The following is a 12,640-nucleotide window of genomic DNA, read 5'->3' as shown; positions in this document are numbered from 1 at the left end:
AAAGTTTGATCTTCAACGCCGATGGACCATAGATCATTTAGTAGCAGTTCATGCACAACTGTATCAAAAGCAGCACTGAGATCGAGCAATATTAAAATATCACATTTACTTCCATCCACCATTTCTAGCATATCATTTACAACAGAGCAGATGGCTGTCTCCGTGGAGTTAAGTTTGATGAAGGGTATAGACTCCACAGGTGCAACGCGGATGAACTTTCATACTTTGTGAGAGGAAACTCAACCATGAACTCTTATGAGGAAGTAAATGGAATTATTTCCATTATATATATATATATATATATATATATATATATATATATATATATATATATATATATATATATATATATATATTTATATATATATTTATATATATATTTATATATATATATATATATATATATATATATATATATATATATATATGCAAAACTCTCTCTGAAGTTTAAATAAGACGGCCAATGAAAAACACATTATATTTGCCTATCCCTGGGAAGGATATATTCTCAAATTATGAACCATTTCAATGCTCGAAGAAAACTCTTGTACCATTCAAAATGTCAACAGTAGGGCAGATGATACTGTACATGCAACTACCGTGCAATAATAAAATTTCCTTTTAAATCATTAGAGTAACAAAAATGAAAAGGGAAATCCAGCTCTTACTGGCTAAACATGACACACACACAAACATTATATGAGAGAGAGAGAGAGAGAGAGAGAGAGAGAGAGAGAGAGAGAGAGAGAGAGAGAGAGAGAGAGAGAGAGAGAGAGAGAGAGAGAGAGAGAGAGAGAAACATTTCATCTACAAAACTATTCATTTCTGGAGTATAACTCATCAGCTTTGTAAAACAATTAACTAGTAAATGGTATATAGCATAGTAGGAACACATGTACGGACTGATTAATTTTCAGTCTTTTGCTGCAGCTTCTCTTGTCATTGTTTGCGATAGCAATATCCTTACATATTGACAAAGAAGCTTACCAAGTAATTGTATACTAAGTGTTAAACCATGGCCCTTAAACGTATATTAATGAAGTTGACCGAAAAGGGGCAAAAGGTCTAATCAGGTTGTCACTGGTACGTAAGACAGAATTTTCCGATTTCATAGATAAAAAGTCTAATGCTAAAGTTGCCCACAAGCATGGGAAGAATGAGTTTTCAATAGGGGAGATATTCAAGAGCATAAAGGAGATAATCAACCATAGATAAGTCCCCTTTCACTGCTAAAATCAGAACGATGGTATCTGACTAGCTTTCAAGTAAAGGAGATGGCATCCTTATGAATAGATGATATGACAAAGAGAACGATAACAACTGATTACCACGTTACAACAGAAGGATTATGTCTGCATGAAAATTTTTCTGGGAGGAAACTGGATTACATTCCTGGGATGGATAAACCTTTCCTGGTAAAGTATCTCTCTTGATGCCCAGATGCATCAATCTTTGCTTTGAAGAAAGCTAGGATATCTCGAGATTCGTCGCAATTACCAGATTGCGACAAAACAAGACAAGTCTCTCCCCATAATGAAAAGTTCAGTCCGCCAGTACTTTATCAGTAAAACTTCTAGATATTGAATCAGACAGATTTCATTGGCGTGAGTCCATAATGACACCAACACAAACATTCCAGTGAATACCTGGGTGATCTGGAAGACCTTGCTTCTTACGACAATGAGTATATACTGAACTTCCCAAAAGAATGATTAATGGGAATTTGGAAGTACAATATGCACCCCCGCGCTTGAGTTAAATCATAAAACAATTCTTTCTTACAGCATGTCTGACTTGGAGTTTCCACCCTGAACAGAGTCCAGTGGAAGAACTCATTCATGGCCGAGGCTTTCTTGACAAATACCAGATGGCTACTGAAGCCCAAAGGATCATCTTGGACTTCTTGTATAGCTCCCTTTAGGAGCATAGTCAGCACCTCAGGATCCAGATGATTTTTTTTTATCTTTAAAAAGAGACTTACCAGCCCAATGAGTCAAGTTTGACTCTTACAGAACTGGCCTGATTTCATTCAAAAATTAAAAATTATAAATATAATGGTTAAAAAATATATAAATGAGGTAAAAATCAATGATAAATATAACATTTATGGTTAAAATCTGTTTCTTAAAAGTTAAAATCTTGAAAACAGAGAGATTGTCTAAGTACAAAAAAGGTCAATAAGATTTTTCTCACCCAAAAATTGCTAAAAAATTTTGATGGTTAAAATTCAGTCACACTCTACGCACCAATACCAAATGATTCTTATAGAAATGTCTTTCTTCGTTTCTCATTTCTCAAAACTAATGTTTTCAAAGTTGGATTGAGAGGGGGAGAGCTGGTGAAAGGATGGCAATAATGGATATGAAGAACTTCCACCATCCAAAGTTCTGTCTTGTGAAAATGCCACTACACACATCTCTCTGTAAGGTATCCCTCCACTGGTGGTAGCTGAATGGAGGAATTGCTAGCCCTAGCTAGGGCCTTGCCTACCTCTGCTTCTACGAATGTGGTTGCGAGCCCTTTGTTGATTAAAAATCTGAACAAATTCTGTAGGGTTCCCAGATGTTGATGGTGCAGCTCTGAAGTAACTCATATTTGACTCCCGCCTAGAGGCTGGACCCCAAGTTTGCATAGGAGGGGATGTGACCTGGAACAGTTGTTCAAGGAGGAGGCTTGTGATCTCCTAAATGACAATGCTTGGAGGAGAAGCAAATGTTTGTCTTACTTCTTCCACTATTCGGCCATAAGTTCTACCTGCTCCAAGGAACATGGATGGCCCTTTGAATGATGAATTCCTCAAGCTATGAACTCTCCCTGGTCTACTTACCTGACAAACTTGAAGGATACCACATATCGCTTCTTTAAGATCCAGTTGACCGACTGGCAGACTAAAACCTTAACTCATTTTGCTCTTGACAAAGTGAGGGCCTTGAAATACCTCTTCCTTTTCCTTGTCCGAAAGATCTTCCCTTGAGGCTAAATATCCCCTAGTCCCTGACCAGTGGTCATACCATGATGCAGCTTGAATGGTCAACACTGGGAGACTGGTGTGGGCTCCAAATATGTAAATGTAATGTGTTGCGATGCAAGCCTTCCTGCCGAAACAGTGTCAGGATAGCGACCACTTGGTTCAGAGGCAGGGGAGATGGATGAGAGTCCTGCATTTTGCAATAACAATTCCTCTTCCAAAAGGATGGCAATATTTTCATTTCTTTGAGGTCAACTCCTTCAGTAAGAGACCGATTGCAGTTGACAAACAATGTGTACCGATATCTGTTCTCAACGGAACAACTATTGGGATGCATTTTTCCCAGTCTCCAGAAAAGCTAAAGGATATTTTCAGGAAAGGGAGATGAGAGTGAGGCCCTTAATCCTACCATTATTGTTCATGCTCAGTTCTGTGAGAGAGGACAGGTAGCTGGTGTGGAAGACATTTTATTGCATATTATTATTATTATTATTATTACTTGCTAACCTACAACCCTAGCTGGAAAAGCAAAACCTGAGGGCTCCAACAGGGAAAGTAGCCCAGTGAGAAAAGGAAATAAGGAAACTACAAAAGTAGTAATTAACTACTGAAATAAAATATTTTAAGAACAATAACATAAAATAAATCTTTCATAGTGTGCCGAGTGTACAAGATAGTGAAAGACCACGTTACAGAGGCTATGGGACTTTCCAAGACCAGAGAACAATGGTTTGATTTTGGAGTGCCCTTCTCCGAGAAGAGCTGCTTACCATACCTAGTACCTTTAGGATAAGAATGTTCGCGTAAGTATTCTTACACCACGCAAAATTCAATAGCAAACCAGGAATTATATAATTTTTTGCCTTGGTAGAATATGGAATATCATTGGAAGAAAGAATGAATTAATGAGGTAGAATCATTTAAGTATTTAGGAACTATGATCTCAAATACAGGGTCTTTATAATTGGAGTTTTATGAAAGATTGAAAGAAAGCAAATCAGACAATGGCTAGGCTAAGTAAAATCTGGAATTCAAAATGCCTGAAATTACATATGAAAATAAGGCTATTCATCAGTTTAGTAAGATCGGTGTTACTGTATGGACACGAGTCGTGGTATTACAATTAAAAAATATCCAACAGATTTTGAAGATATGAGAACAAAGCCCTCAGAAGAATATTGGGAATTAAAAGATAGGGGAGGATTAGAAATGTCACTACAGTATAACAGATTATTCAAGTGCCATATGTGGATGAGATCATGATGAGGGGTAGATGGAGATGATTTGGGCATGCTTTTTGCACTCCCCAGGAGAGATTAGTTTACCAAAGGCACTAGGAGAGTCAGAAGACCCAGGCCCACATAACTGAGGACTATAAAGCGTGAAGTAGGAGATGATGAATGGAGTCACAGGAATGAACTTTGTCTAAAATTCATTGAAATTATTTCCTTAAACTTGGACCAAACATCAATGAGACACTCACAGAAGATTTATCTAGTCACCAGAGCCCTCCACACACTTTTACTTTTTTTTTCTCAGAGTAGTAAATTAATAAAGGCTTGTGTTTCAAATCCTCACCTGTATCAACAAACAACAAAAAAGTTAGTCAGTACTTACAATACTGTACTTAGGTTGTGCCCAGACGATGCCTTCTCCCGTGAGATATTGATTGTTTTGGGCCTTTTATTCAAAACTGACCTGTCTCACTGCAATTAAATACTTCGAGGAATAAAACCCCCAGCTTCTACATACTCCCATAAATTGATAACAGATTCATCATTAGCATCATCTTTTTTTGCGCTAGCACCTTTCCCCTGCCTCACCACATTATGTATACCAGGCCCTTTCTGAAAGTTATCAAACCACCCATGAATGGCCAGCCATAAGCACAGCATTAGTTATGTCATCAACTGTTCCAGGTGTGTTTTCAGCCTGCAATTGTTTTGCTTATTTGTATTAACTCCCCTGACGTTCATATTGCTTCTTCTCTAGTAGTTCAGTTTAACGAACATTACAGTATTTGTAAATTCTAAAACATTTCCTTTTTTCTTTCCTTTCAATAAACACATGCCCCTAGAAGGTGATGAAAAAATCTAGCAGTTGAAGGTAAGATGATAAGTAGTGGCGTACATAATCTCTTTGTAGTTTCAGTTTCTCAGTAGCATCGTTTAACACAGGTGTCTCCAGATTGTTAGAATTTTAGTGCGTTTTAACATGCCCTCCACTGGATCTGTTAAAGATTTGTTCCTGGCTGATCATGATCCTCATTCACTTTGTCTCGTATAGGGGAAAATACATACTGTGATTTAAATATCTTGTCTTATGGTTCATCTCATGATTTAAATATCTTGTCTTATGGTTCATCTCATGATTTAAATATCTTGTCTTATGGTTCATCTCATGGAAAAGTAGAGTATGTTTCAAAGGCTGTTGATCAAATTAAAAGTTCAAAAAGCAAAAGAAAACTTGCTTTTCGTTTAGATATGACTAGGCTTATTGATTATAGCAGGGATGACGACGATAATGACATGTCAGCATTTAAAACATCACTTAACCAACTAATTTTGATACTGATGAACTTCAAATGCTCTTAACATCTATAGCTTTTTCTTGTTAAATTTCATAAGTCTAGTGAGTCTTGACTTGAAGGTCTGTAATTCCGATCCTACATGCCCAATTGCTAACCTTAACCTAACTTCACATTGAGTCCATGTAGTGGTAATAATGCTTCATTCAGTAAGGGTTCTGATAGTTCACTTCACAGTACAGATTTGAGATTCACACACACAGCTTTAGATTTTTTAAATGCTTAATACACTTCTGCTGCTAAACCCTTGCATTCCCACAATCCTAATTGCTCTTTTAAACAACTAGATTGGAGGCAGAAATCTGATTCGGTGGTCTGGATCCTAATATCCCTTAACTCACTTATATACACTCTTAACAACTTCAAAATACATATGTAGATGACGTGGCATCTCGTATGATTCCTTGAGATAATCCTGCGAACAAAGTTTCAATTAAAGTCAATCATTTGCAGCATTTTTAGGATGGCAGTGAGCTTCGTTCGCTTGCAAGTGCAAGTTCGGCCATTAGCTCATTACGAGTTAACTTTAACGGGGTAAATATAAAAGCTAGTCCTTTTTGCACATGGGCAGGAGCTCCCTTACCCAATTATACACAAACCAGGAAGTCAGTTAAAAATTCCTCACTTTATCTCATTGTAAAGGAAAGTGAGGAGGAAGAAAACACGGAGAAAGACCTACAATGTGAGGAATATAACCAATAAGATGCTCAAGGTAAATTCTGAAGTTGCTTATCCTTCAAAAGTCTGCAGCAACAGCTACTTACAAGACTATTCATACCCCTTAGTTTTCAATCATAGTAGATAGAATCTATAAACTATTGTCAAAAACTAAAAAAAAAAATGGTTAGTAAAATTCTGGTTCTCATTTATTCTATACCACATATACAGTCTGACTTGCCTAAGACTAATCTGTAACCAAATCTTGTCCTAGATTTCAATTGAATTTCCTATCCTTAATACTAAAAAAACATTTAAATATACATTTTAAAAATAATTTGTTTTTCCTAACTATACCAACCTGAGTTCATCGGTAAATGATGATTCAGAATCCAAATTCCCTTCACACGTGAAGACATATTGCTCGCGAGTGCATTAATCAAATATCGAAGGACTTGTTCCTCTCAATACTGTCTTCTTTTCAAATTTGTAAGGGGTGAACAATTAGGAATGTCTAACTCAGAGGCAAAATATTAGCCAAGGGCTCAAATTCAGGCCTAATGACGATATTGTAAGATGCTGAAGTTTATTCCCCACCAAAAGATTTAGTCTAAAGACATAGCACAGCATCGTCAACAGGAATAGGTGTTCAAGAATTTTAGAAAGTTTTATAAACCGAGTTTGAAGAGAAGCCAATAGCACTTCTGTATTACTGTTATTAGCACCAGGAATCAAGGGGGCTGTTCAGTGTACCAGCAGAAGGGGCTAGGCTTCCCCACCACCGGCTGGTAACTACAAGCAATTGTCGACACCTCTTGTTATAAGTTTCTAACTGACGAGTTCTAGCTGTGCTTGAATCAATCTCCTAATAAATGATTGATTGATTGATTTAAAGTTTTCAGGCATCCTGACATCTAGGGTCATTGACGCCGGTAACATTTAATTTATGTATACAAAAATATAAAATAAAATAAAATAAAAAATAAAAGAGTATTCAATTAAAATCATAAAAGTTGAATGTCATAAAAGTTAAATATTTTTCAAAAGACCTGCTTCTGAAATAAATCTAAAAATGCCACTTGCATGGTAGGACACATCATTTCCAAGAATCTTGGCAAGGATGAACCTGCCACCCTCACCTCGAGCCTCAAACAAATATCTATTCCTTAAGTTGTTATAATTGGGGCATTCGGTCAACAAATGCCTTACTGTTAGAGGTACTAAACAGTCGTCACAAAACGGTTGGTGTTGGCCCTTCAGCAGAAACTTGTGTGTCAACCGAGTGTGACCAATACGGAGACGACAAAGAGACGTCTCCCATTTTCGGGGCATCATATTATACCTCCAAGGAGATATGTCATTTGTTACCTCTCGCATTTTATTGCCATCTAGGCTATCCCATTGATGTTGCCATTTTTTGCAAACCAATTTCTTGATGTCAGGTAAGAAATCATTACAGGGAATGGGATACCTTCTTAGCAGCAACTCGGATGCAGCCTTCTTAGCCAGTGAATCTGCCTTCTCATTCCCAGACACACCTACATGTGCTGGAACCCAACAAAATTGAACTGTTATACCTCTCCGTCCAATAATAAAAAGCCATTCTAAAATCTTTAAAACTAGAGGGTTATTAGAATTAAAAACTTCTATAGCTTGAAGGACACTCCTTGCGTCACTAAAAATTGTAAAATTACCCTCCTTCTCCAACGCTATTTTCTCAATAGCGGTTAATATGACATACAGTTCGGCAGTAAATATGGAAGCGGTCAGAGGAAGTGCACCTCTACAATTAAAATCATTACTATGTACTCCAAATCCAACGCCAGCATCACATTTGGAGCCATCAGTATAGATAAAAGTTGATCCTCTATGTTCTTTAACATGTTCATTAAAAAGAGACCTGGCTTCTAGGTCTGACATATTCTTCTTACCTCCAATAATATATTTACAAAAAGATATCTCTGGTAACTTCCATGGAGGCGTTGATGATACCTTGAATGGAAGTACCTTATTTCTAATTATATTCAGACTATTTAACCCTTTTACCCCCACCATAAGGTTAAATTTCGAGCACATTTTGCTATATAATTTTTTTAAATTGCTCTAAAAAGCTTAATTTTTGTCCTAGAGAGGTCAGGTTGGTCTCATTCTTTTGGAAAATGCCTGAAGTTTCTCATAAAATTATCAAAAATATGTAAAAATATGTAATTAACAGTGTTTTGCAAGAACGTACCGGTACGTCCTTTGGGGGTGAATGGGTTAATAATCGTTTCACCCGAAAGCCATAAGGTTGAGGAGATTTTGGGTGCAACTCAAAGTATGATGCGTGTCTTACAAGGCTTGCAGTCTGAAAGGCTAGAGAGTTAGGGAGTCTTTGCAATCTAAACCAAAACCGAATAATGGAAGACATTCGGTAAAGGTCTAGAGGTAACTCTCCAGCATCAACAAGGAGACTTGGGATAGGCGAGGTTTTAAAAGCTCCAGTAGACAATCTAATACCTGCATGATGTATCGAGTCTAATTTTTTTAACCGGCTTGGGGTGGCTGAAGAATATATTTCACAACCATAACTAATTTTGGAAAAAATCAAGGCCTTGTATAATTTTAAAATACAGTAGTATTGCGGTCTGCCCCTCATGATGTATGGGACAATACTTTTAAGATATTCAGAGCTTCAACACATTTAGCTTTTAACGCTTTTAAGTGAGAAACCCATGTAAGCCTACAATCAAATATCAAACCTAAAAATTTAGCTTCTCTTGCACATGGTATCCGTTGACCTTTAATGTATATATCCGGGTCTGGATGTACTCCCCGGATACGACAAAAATGGACAATGGTAGTTTTACTTGTCGAGAACTTAAATCCATTCATGTCAGCCCACTGGATAATTTTATCAATAGAGAGTTGGATTTTTCTCTCAACCATTGCCATTCTAGTGCCAGCAAATGATATTGAGAGATCATCCACAAATAATGTTGAGAGAACATCCTGGGGAATGGCTGAGGATATCCCATTAATTGCTAGTGCAAAAAGGGTTACACTCAGCACACTACCCTGAAGAACTCCTTCTTCCTGGCACTTACTCTCTGATAGAGTTTCCCCCACTCTCACTTGAAAACTCTACGTGAAAGAAATGCCTGAATAAATAGTGGCAGCTCTCCTCTCAATCCCAATTTATGAATGGTTTTAAGTTTACCATATCTCCATGTGGTATCATATGCCTTTTCAAGGTAAAAAAATACTGTCACATGGTGCTGTTTGGAAGCAAAGGCTTCACAAATAGAAGATTCAAGTCGTATTAACACATCAGTTGTTGAGTGCATTTTTCTGAATCCACATTGAATCGGTGATAAAATACCCTTCTTTTCAAGGTACCACATCAGCCTTGCATTGACCATCTTCTCCATGATTTTACATAAACACGAAGTCAATGCAATAGGTCGATAGCTTGCTGCTAAAAACTTGTCCTTACCAGGTTTTAAAAAGGCTAAAATAATGGCTAGTTCCCAAACACTTGGGTAACTATGATCATGCCATATTCTATTAATAATACTTAAAATAAATAACTTTGTATCAAAATGTACATGTTTAAACATTGCATATGGAATTCCATCGGGTTCAGGAGCTGTATCGTTACAAGTAGCGAGTGCGGAATCAAGTTCTCTTTCAGTAAAAGGAGAATTATTCGATTCTTCCCTTCCTGTTGCAAAATTTAAAATTTTCTTTTCTTCAATGCTCCTGTGCTGGTGACCCAGAGCGGCTACACTCTTGCACGATACATTTGAAAAATGGTCAGCCAGGGCATTGTTAACTTCATTTCCTTCAGTCACAAACTGACTATTCACTTTCAACACGGGTGGTGGGTTCGGGGTAAATTTGCCTGCAATTTTTTTTATTTTCCTCCATACAGAAGATGGTGGTGTTCTACTATTAATGGAGGAAACAAAAGCCACCCAAGATTGGCGTCTAGCTTCTTTCATGGCACGACGGAACTGTGCTCTACACTTTTTGTATGATATCAAATTTTCATCAGTACGGCGTCTACGCAATCTAGTCAAGAGATTTTCTGATGGCTCAGTGCAAGCCTGTTAATTCTGAGGACCACCACGGGACTGGTCGTCTTTTGAATAGTCCTGTGGTTTTGGGAATCGAATTGATTCCTGCTGTATGAAGAGTTCCATTCAGTAGGTCTATGGCATCATCAATACTTTCAAACTGTTCTGCTCTCCCTTCGATTTCACTTAGCTCAGAAAATTTAACCCAGTCTGCCTTGTCTAGATTCCAACGTGGCGATCTTTGCAAAGGCGGACCCTTGTTGGTGTTTATAATGATTGGTGCATGATCACTAGTATGCCAATCATCTAATGTCCTCCAATCAAAATCAAGAAGGCAGTTAGAGCTTGCAATTGAAAGGTCAATGCATGACAAAGTACCTGTCTGAACATGGAAGTGTGTAGGCTCTCCTGTATTAAGGAGTCCCACATCCTCATTCTCCACAATTGATGAGATAATATTACCCCTTGTGTTGGCCAAAACATCACCCCATAAAGGATGTCTACCATTCATATTTCCCAGTAAGAGAAAAGGTTGAGGGAGTTGTTGAATGACTTCTGCTAAATCATCATATAAAATATTATCATTTGGAGGTAAGTACAGAGAGCATATTGTATATTTTCTCCCTATATCAATTTGTACAACAACTGCCTGCAGGGTTGTACGTATAGACATGGGTATTTGGGGAACATCTCGACGAATGTACATGAGACTTCCGCCATGGCTCCCTGCTTGTTGATTATATGGTGTTCTATAGCTAACATACTCTCGAGGACTAGGAGTGTTAGAATCAAGCATACTTTCCTGTAGACATACAATTATGGGGGAATGCTCATGAATTAGGAGCTTAAGTTCTTCATATTTCGCCCTCAAACCCTGACAGTTCCATTGCAAAATGGAGGAGAAAACTATGGATTATTTCTGGAAGACATCTTGGATGAGGTCTTCCCATTAGCAGTTTTTAATTTAACATTATTACCAGTAGGTTTCTTCAGAGGTGGTCTTGTTATGTTGGGTTTTACATTTGTGTTTTTCTTTGTATTCTTTTTATCTATTTGTTGAGGTGGATGGTGGACCTCAACTTGAATTTCTGATTTATTCAGTTCATCTTCTGGTTCATTAAAAACATCAACAGACGAAACCTCAAATTTATTTGATGTCATAACCTTAACGTTTCTAATGGAGGGTGGAGAGAGAGATGGAGGTCTCTCTCTTTTACGATTAATAGATGGTGGGATTCGAGGTTTTTGCACCTTTCCCACAACAGGTGCATCAGGTAAGTTAGTCTTAGGTGGAACCTCCATCAGATCAGGCAAGGACATGGCCTGAGAGAGGTTTGTATTATTTTTTGTAATGGCGGCTGAAGGCTGTACAGCAATGGGCAATGACCTAGTGTTAATACACAGTGGTAAAGCCTCAGGAGGTAATATGGTTACCTCGTTATTAGACATTTTGTCAGTTAGCACACTTTTTTTTTAGCTATTGGCAGCGCTACGTTGGTTTGATTTTAATGCCTTAGCATATGTATTTGATTTATTTAATAGTCTTTTGGCATGGGTCACACTTATATGTTCTAAGTTTGATTTGTTGAGGGCAGCTTCCTCCAACTTATATAGCTCGCAGCTCTTGTCTGTGGATTTGTGATTCAAGCTGCAATTTAAATACCTAGCTCCAAGTGCGCACTCTCCATGGCAAGATTTGGAGCAAATACTACACTAATCTCATTTTTGCAAACTTTGGACAGGTGCCCAAATTTAAAACAATTAAAGCATTGCAATGGCTTCTGCTTGAAGGGTCTTACTTTAATCCTTTCGTTCTCGATAATAATATGAAAAGGTACATCAGCATCCTGGAACGTAAGGATTATCATTGATGTACCTGGAACTTTATGAACTTTCCCCCTTCCGTAGCTAAAATTTAGGTGGGGTTTGACATCTAACTTAATGTCATCATTACTTATTTTCATATTGGACAATATTACCGACTGTGTACTGGATTTGGCATGGATAAGGAAACTATTTTTTCCGAAACGAGATATATCGCCTGGTGCAATAGTTCCTACTTTTTTTCTGAATCAATTTGCATATTTTAAAATAATTCCCTGTAACCCCGTTTGATTCAGCTATAAGCCACATCGGTGGTTTCGGATTTCTCTGGGAGGGCATGACTAAATCTGCGTCTTTTTCCAACCAATCGGCAGGCCTGTACACATCCAAATCTTTTGGTACCTTATCGCAGAGAGCAGCCGCGACATTCAAGTTATTAATTTTGATATTATTCAAGTTACTTATTGCACTAAATGCTTCGTCATAACCACTATAAGATATCCATGAATCCCAAGTTTCAGCTTCAAGTTTCATCCTTATTTCTTT

General features: G+C 37.5%; 1 protein-coding gene across 3 annotated transcripts in view; it reads right to left on the bottom strand.

Moving 5' to 3' along the window:
- The window catches only part of Nipped-B (Nipped-B cohesin loading factor), a 625,968-nt gene that overhangs the window by 587,740 nt on the left and 25,588 nt on the right, over nt 1-12,640 (bottom strand). The gene's annotated exons all lie outside the window — the stretch shown is intronic.

The sequence above is a fragment of the Palaemon carinicauda genome, chromosome 5 (assembly GCF_036898095.1).
Source record: "Palaemon carinicauda isolate YSFRI2023 chromosome 5, ASM3689809v2, whole genome shotgun sequence".
NCBI classification, from domain to species: domain Eukaryota; kingdom Metazoa; phylum Arthropoda; class Malacostraca; order Decapoda; family Palaemonidae; genus Palaemon; species Palaemon carinicauda.
Note: the sequence above shows the minus strand (reverse complement) of the source record. Positions and strands in the feature narration are given on the sequence as shown.